This window comes from Sus scrofa, chromosome 14 (assembly GCF_000003025.6).
Source record: "Sus scrofa isolate TJ Tabasco breed Duroc chromosome 14, Sscrofa11.1, whole genome shotgun sequence".
Lineage (NCBI taxonomy): Eukaryota > Metazoa > Chordata > Mammalia > Artiodactyla > Suidae > Sus > Sus scrofa.
In genome coordinates, this window is record NC_010456.5 from 40555068 (window position 1) to 40563156 (window position 8089).

Below are 8089 nucleotides of genomic sequence, written 5' to 3' on the forward strand. Positions count from 1 at the left end.
AGTATTGTGCTGGGTATTTTGAGTGAAGCCCAGCAATGGCAAAAGAATCCCAGAAGTGCAATGAATTCTCCTTCCTGAGGCATGTATTTTTAAGAACACATTCCCACTGTATCAAAGAAGCCCTTATTTAGAGCTCTGAATAGTACCTATGACCCCACTGGTCTTGAAATTAGATGCTGACTCCCCAGAAGCAAGAGAGTTCAGTTCAGGCAAAGCACCTGGGTTCTGAATCTCACGGCTGGCAACTGGCAGTTATGTTCCTCGCTATATTGGTACCTTTTAGATAGTGGCTGAATAGTCACTTTTCAGGCCAGGGGACCAGAAGAGAATTTATCAGTGCCACTCTGGAAACTGGACTTGCTCTTGTGAATGGAGTTGATTGTGGTCTCGCATTCCCTGTGTGAAATCATCCTCCTCTTTAATGAGGTCCTCTTGGAAGAGGAGGAAACGGGTCTCCTTTAGTGACATGACTCTGACAAGCAAATCAATTCGTTCCATTTGTTTCCTCTGCGAAAACAGCAATCCTCGAGCATTACATAATCTAATCTTCATGCCTCGCTGGGTTGTTCTGTCCTCCCGAGGAATTGGCAGATGGTGCCAACACAGAGACCCGCACACACGCCTCGCGAGCCTCGTGGTCTCAGGAGAGATGCTCACGGTGTCTGCCTCTTTGCTGTGGGGTCCCTCGCTGGCATTTGCTTCCCTGGCTCAGTCTGCTCTCTAGCATTCCTCAGGCACCACTGGCTTGTTGCCTTGGGCTCTCATTCCAAGATTAATTGGAAATACTGAAAGCAGAGAAAAAGAGAACAGAAAGTGAAGTCGAAAGGGCAGAGAATTTGCTAGATCTCTTCTAAAAGCCCTCTTCCCTTAGCAGCTCAGCATCTTTGCAGATTTTCTCTCCAGACCTTCCTCATCCAGCCTGGTGCCTGTGTCCATCCTTGTTGCTGGGTTACACATAGCCCAGGGATGGGGCTGGCTGTGTCAGGGCCGGGAGAGCAGAGATCTGCTTGATGAGGTCTCTGAATTTCTCCCTTGCTGTGAGTCACATACCTGCAGGAATGATTGTTCCTTAGATAGGGCAGTTGCCTGGAATCCACCTTCAGGTCAATGATGTCATCCTCACTTAAGGGAAATTCTCCACCCTCTGTAAGTTGAGGAGCCTCCTAGCAAGGCCCTCTCAGCCAGAACCATAGTGTTTAGATGTCCAGGCAAAGATCTTGCCTATGTATCTAATCTAAAAGCCAGGAAATGGCAGCTTCCAGGGAATGACAGCTTCCAGGGAAGGCTCCTTGGGCATCCTGTGGCCGATATAGTTCAACAGATACTTAGGACCAAGAATCAGCTGACATGCATTGGTTTTGGAAACACTGAAATGCTTCGATATCAATTGATTGTTTTATCCTTGTGCTCCCGAGTACCTGCCATCCTGCTAATCTGTACGTCTGTTGAGAGGCTCTTATTTTAGGTCATTTCATGAGTAGCTCTACCTTTCTAGGCAGCAATATAAGTCTCCCGTGCTACCTTGTTTCCAACCGTGTCGTACCGGGAGGTCTGCTTGGTGGAGGGCTAGGCACTTCTCCAAATGCCACAGATGTAACCGCCCCACTCACAGACTGCACTGTTGGCTGATCTGAGTTTGGATGGAACCTCCAGGCAATTAAAGCATAGAACCCTCCTGCCTGTGGCAAAAACAGGCCTGGTCCTTAAAGGTCACATGGACCTTTAGACTGGCTGGTCAGTCAGGAGAATCCAGGTTATATATACAGAAACGATCTGCCTGAAGGGGGAAAACAAACCAAATTACTTAGCATCTTCTTTCAATTTGCTTTCTCCCATTGCATCCAGGTATAGGAGACTAATTTCTAGAAAAACAATTCATGTTTTGCTTCTTTCAATCTGTTACTCGTTCACTAAATGTTAGGTGAGCACCTACTCTGCTATTATGTGTCAGTCACCTTGCTTGGTGCTGGGTACCCAGCAGCGAATAAAAACTTGTCTCTGCTTTCATGGAACATAGACTCTAGTGGGGGAGACAGATAATAAAGGAGGCTACTGTGGTTGGAATGTCCTTGCATCATCTGAACATGGGTTGCATTTCAGCTAGTGGAAAGTGTATGGATATAATGGTGACTTCTGGTGTGTTGTATACGGATTACATGTATCTATGCTGCCAGAGTACGGGCATGTGGCATTTGTATTAAAGGAGTGATACCTGGCAGGCGGCAGGGTGGGGTGGGGTGGTGGTATGTGTGTGCAGTGATCACTTCCTGTATCCAGTCAGGATCTCAGAGAGGCCAAGAACTGCTTTGGATCAGGGAAAGAAAGGGAGGAATATTCTGAATGAGAATGATGGTGATATGTTCTAATATTTGGAGATCAGATATGCTATTCTTTAAAAAAATCTTTTTTTTTTATTAAAGTATAGTTGATTTACAATGTTGTGCAGATAAGCTGTTCTTCAGAGAAGATGGTCATTTCTGAGCAGTCATCTGTAGGGTTAGCATCTTCCTCATGTGTGCTTTTCCTCTCCTTTGCCCTTGAAACCAGAGAACAAATACAGAACCTGCTGACTAGGAGGAGGGGTACAAACTGCACCAGCAAAACCATGGATAGCTAATGGCCTACATAGGATTTAGTTTGTGACAACCTTGGCCTCACTCTGAGGCCTCTTACCAACTGAATTCAGTCGCCACTATTTTGAAAATCATAATTGACATCCCTAAGACAGTCCAGTAATTGGTTCTACTTGTCAGTATTATTTTTGCTCTATCTGTCCCGCTTGTTTGATTTTTCTTTGTATTGAGCTATCATTTCTACACAGCAGGATGTCCATTCTCAAAAGTACAGTTCAGCTTTGACATGCATATATATTCTTATAACCCACATTTCTTTTCATTTTAAAAATCTCAAAATCCTCTTAAGTGATGAACATTTTGGTCCAAAGGCAGATTTCTGAAAAGGAATCCCCTATTCAGTCCACTGACTCTCCCCTCCCCCTACTCCCTTAAAAAAAAAAAAAATCCTGTCCAATCCTTTCCCGAGTTCCCCAATCACCACAGAGGACTTAAAGCCTTAAGAACATTTTGTAATCCCAGCTTTCGGAAACCTAACAGAGAGATTTTGTCATCTGAAAACAAGGGAGAGATTAAGTATGGAATTTGATTCTGACAACAGCAGAAAGGAACCAGCTAGACAAGAAACGTCACGGAGAATTAATTCAAGCACTGCTGTCCAAATGCTCCCAAACCTTTGTTGTGACTCTGAACGTGACCTACAGTTCTGGTCAGGACAGCACAGTTTTTCAAGGAGTTTGCTACAGGGACATGACGTCATCAGACTGGGATATTTTAAATGAGAGATCCGTGTACATTTTAAGAATTTTGCCCTTAACCCTGCCTTACTCCTCTGAATGGATGGATGCTCGTAGAAATGAGACACAAAGACAGCTAAACACACTGTTCTCTCTAGACTGATGTTGTGGTCCCAGACCGATCTTTTCTACTTAACTGCCCTTGAATGCCAAGGTGTCTTTCCAGCTCCAGAACTGCCTTTCTTTTGCCTAACTTTCACCAAGGGTTATGCAGTCAAATAATATAACAACATGCAATTATTTAATAATTGCAGTTTACAGGCAAGGGAGAGGCTTTATGTCAAAATGCTTTTAAAGCTATAAAAGTATGGCGAATCCAAAGAAACTATTTAAAAGATTATTTCTATGTGGCAGGACCCTTTGCAGTAACTATACTCCCATTATATCACCAATCAGAGAGGTAAGCCACTCTCATTTTCCACATCTAGAACTTTCCATGTTTTAATGGTGACCTTTCTGAAATACCTCATGAACCTGACCCAGCCTCTATGTTTAGTCCTTATTACTTCCCCATCAGACTTAATCCATAAAGAAAGGCATGATCCCTTTATTCACTGCTCTGTTCCCAAAGCCAAGTGCATGGTGGGCACTCACGTATGTTTATTAGATGAATGAACCTCATTTTCCTGGTTGGTCCTGCCTTCAGTGTCCTTTTAGTCCACTCCATAATGCATCAGCCTTATCTTCAAAAACACAGTTCTGCTTATGTCCTGTATATACTCATAAACCTTCAAGAACTCACTGTCATCTATAGCAAAGGACAGACTTCTGAATATCACATTCTAGAGCCTTCACATTGCTGTGAGCTGTGGTGTAGGTCGCAGACATGGCTTGGATCTGGCATTACTATGGCTCTGGAGTAGCCTGGCAGCTGTAGCTCTGATTAGAGCCCTAACCTGGGAACCTCCATATGCTGCAGGTGCAGTCCTAAAAAGACAAACAACAACAACAACAAACATTCTAGAGCCTTCACAGTCTGGTTCCAACCACCTTTCCAGGCCTGACTTCCAGCTCTTATCCCCGCCCCCTTTATTCCTTATTCACCTGATGGAATTTCACTTCTTCAAAATGGTCACCTTCTCTGATGCCTTCTACAACTCCCTTAAGGGTTCTGGTTTGGTGCTCCCATAGAACCTAGTTTGTCCTTCCCTTATTGCATATTTCCTCTTCTCTCTCTCTCTCTTTTTTTTTTTTTTTTTTTTGCCAATTCCTTGAGAGCAGGAACAAGTCTTACCATGATTCTTTACACATCTCCCAAATCTGCCAACCCATGTCCACCTCCCCCACCACCAAGGCTGTCCAAGCTACCAGCCTCTCACCCATCCCATGAGATAGCATCTAACCATCACCATGTTGTCACACCATCCATCAGTGGACTTGCTGCAAAGTCACCAATGCTCCTTGAACAATGTAAAAACCGTATGTCTCTCCTCCATCACAAACCTGCTAGTGATGTCCCTTGATGCTTAGAAAAAACTCAAAGTCCTGGACACGCTGGCCTTCCTTCCTTCTCCAATTTCATCCCTACCACTCTCCCCCTTGCTCCCCCAGCCCCACTTGAATCTCCTCCTCTGTGAATGTGCCAAGCCATTTCATCCTCGGGACTTTCTCCCCTTTTTTTAGGGCTGCACCCGCGGCATATGGAAGTTTCCAGGCTAGGGGTTGAATTGGAGCTGCAGCTGCCGGCCTAAATCACAGCCACAGCAACACCAGATCTGAGCTGCGTCCTCGACCTACACCCTCACGGCAATGCCAGATCATTAACGCACTGAGCAGGGCCAGGGATCGAACCTGAATCCTCATGGATCCTAGTTGGGTTTGTTTCTGCTGAGCCACAACGGGAATTTCCTCTCCTCGGGACTTTTGAACTGTCTCCCCTCTGCCAGAAAAGTGCTTCTCCTGGATATATGCCTGGCTTGCTTTATTACTTCACTGTGATCTCTGCTCAGACAGCCCCTCCTCAGAAAGGCCCTCCCTAATCACTGCCTGAGATAACACCCTCCACAGTGCCCTCTTCTCCTACCTGCTTTACATCTTTGCATGGCACTCAATGCCACCACTTGGTCACCATCAATTATCTGTGCATCTATAATTGTCATCTGTTGCTGGGAATACAGACTTTATTTTGTTCACTTTCGTGTCTCTGCTACCTAACACAATGCCTGGCAAACAACAGGTCCTCAAGTATTTGTGGAATAAATGGATGAATTCTTGTAGCCAAATACCTAACACAGTGCCTTGTTCTAGAAGTATTTGTTAAGCGAATGACCAGGAGTCCCTGTTGTGGCTCAGCGGGTTAGGAACCTGACTAGTATCCATGAGGACACAGGTTTAATCCCTGGCCTCGCTCAGTAAAGGATCCCACATGGCTGTGAGCTGCAGTTTAGGTTGCAGACGCAGCTTGGATCCCGTGTTGCTATGGCTGTGGCATAGGCCGACAGCTGCAGCTCCGATTTGACCCCCAGCCTAGGTGCAGCACTAAAAAAATAAATAAAATAAGTGAACGACAGATTAATGAATTTTACAAATGAAAATGAAATGAAATCTTGGTATATATCAGGGTTAGCCAGGATCTGAGTGCAAGGGTTTGATCCATTTGCTCCATGAACATAATCTTGATCTGTTTTATTTACTCTAAGATCATAGGTAATGTAACCAAGTTCTTCACTTTTTCGGAAACTAGTCGCCGACAGAGGTCTTGCTAAAGAATATTTAGGGAATTTCAGGAAGCTCACCAAGAGTGGTACGGCAGGGATTTAAAATACTATTCAGGGAGTTCCTGTTGTGGCTCAGTGGTTAACGAATCCGACTAGGAACCATGAGGTTGCGGGTTCAATCCCTGTCCTCACTCAGGGGGTTAAGGATCTGGCGTTGCCATGAGCTGTGGTATAGGTTGCAAACGCAGCTTGGATCTGGTATTGCTGTAGCTCTGGTGTAGGCCAGCAGCTGTAGCTCCGATTAGACCCCTAGCCTGGGAACCTCCATATGCCGTGTGTGTCGCCCTAGAAAAAGACAAAAAAAAAAAAAAAAATAGCGTTAAAATGCCATTGTGGCTCAGCAGATTAAGAACCTGACTAGTATCTGTGAGGATGTGGGTTCGATCCCTGGCTTCAATCAGTGGGTTAAGGATCCGGCATTGCTATGAGCTACGATGTAGGTCATGGATGTAGCTTGGATCTGGTGTTACTGTGGCTGTGGTGTAGGCCAGCAGCTGCAGCTTTGATTCGACCTCTAGCCTGGGGTGTGGCCCTACAAAAAGACCAAAAAAACAATACTAATAAAAAATAAAATAAAATAAATTAAATACCCTTTGGCCCACTGCTTTCATCAGCTCCTGAGAGATGTAGATAAAGTATTTTATCTCCTGTGATTTATCCAGAATGTACATCTGTTGTTAATCCTACCCAGCACTGATTATTCTGAGGGCTGGAACAGGTAAGATGTCGATTGACCTGGCTCCCTTTATGCCTTCCTATCTGAGTGGATGTGGCAATGAGGCTTCAGGGCCACTGCACTGCCTGCCTCAATATTTGTGCTTTAGGAACCCGAGTGGCTTTAATATGGTAATTCAGCCCTTTAAAGTAGGTGTGCTGGGAAACAGTTTGCTGGAGAACAAAAGAAACTTTCCTTGTTCACTTTGGCCTCTGAGCAGCTGTTTTCCCCGTGCATCCTGTTTTCCTTAATTCTTTGCATATGAAATTCTATGTCTTCATAGGAAGACAGTGCAGAGGTGAACCCTTGGCAGGAGGGATGTGTAGTATATGGGCAATCTGTCCATCTGTCCTTCTATTGAGGTTAAGCAGTGGCTAGACTTGCCCTTTTCTCATGCATGGATGGCATTAAGGCCAGAGACCAGAACCGGGAGAGCCTGGGAGGTTCACACTGCACCCCTTCAAATCTCAAGTATCCCACTACCAAACAGGAGTGGTGAATGGAGCCTCATAAGGTGCAGAGGGAAGGTGATTAGCTTAACTGCACGAGCACCCTGTTGAGAACACTGGGCTAGGCCTCTTACCTGAAGGTAGTTGTAATTATCATCTGCATTTTAAAGAAGAGGAAAACAAGGTTCAGAGAGGCTGATGACACTTGCCCAAGTTACACAGATGGTAAGTGGCAGAGCTAGGTTTTGAGATTCAAACCGGGCTTGCGTGGCTTCCTGGCTGCCTACCAAGAGCAAGGATTTCTCTAACATCTAGAAGGGCAAGAAGGTGAGAGGGAGGATAAGAGCTGGAGGGGCAGCAAGTGAGTCCCACCTGACACTTGATCATCACCAGACCCTGCGACAGACGTCCAGGTTGCAACAAATGCCACCTGGCTTCTCTTCTGTTCTGACAACTGAAAATTCTTTGGCTCTTTACCAGGGTCATCCTGATCCTGCTCCAGCGTACTGGGAGTGGGAGAAGCCCCCACGGAGTGGGGCCTTTCCTTCCAGCAGTGTCCTTCCATACCATTCTGGCCCCAGGGTTTGTTGTGGTGGTGTCATAACTAGCTTGTGGTACATCCTCCTTGGGTCTCGAGTTTACTTCACCTCACTCGTCATCATTTCCAAAGTTGTACCTCCTGGGCAGTGCACCCCGCCAGCATTTCTGGAGGTTGCGGCGATTCTGGGTCATTTGGGAAAATCCGGGCGCGTTAAGGGGCACCGCCAGCGCCGTCAAGGTCTGAGTGTCTTTGGGGCCCTTCGCCAAACCCCTTCCCTAGCGCTCCCGGCTCCTCACC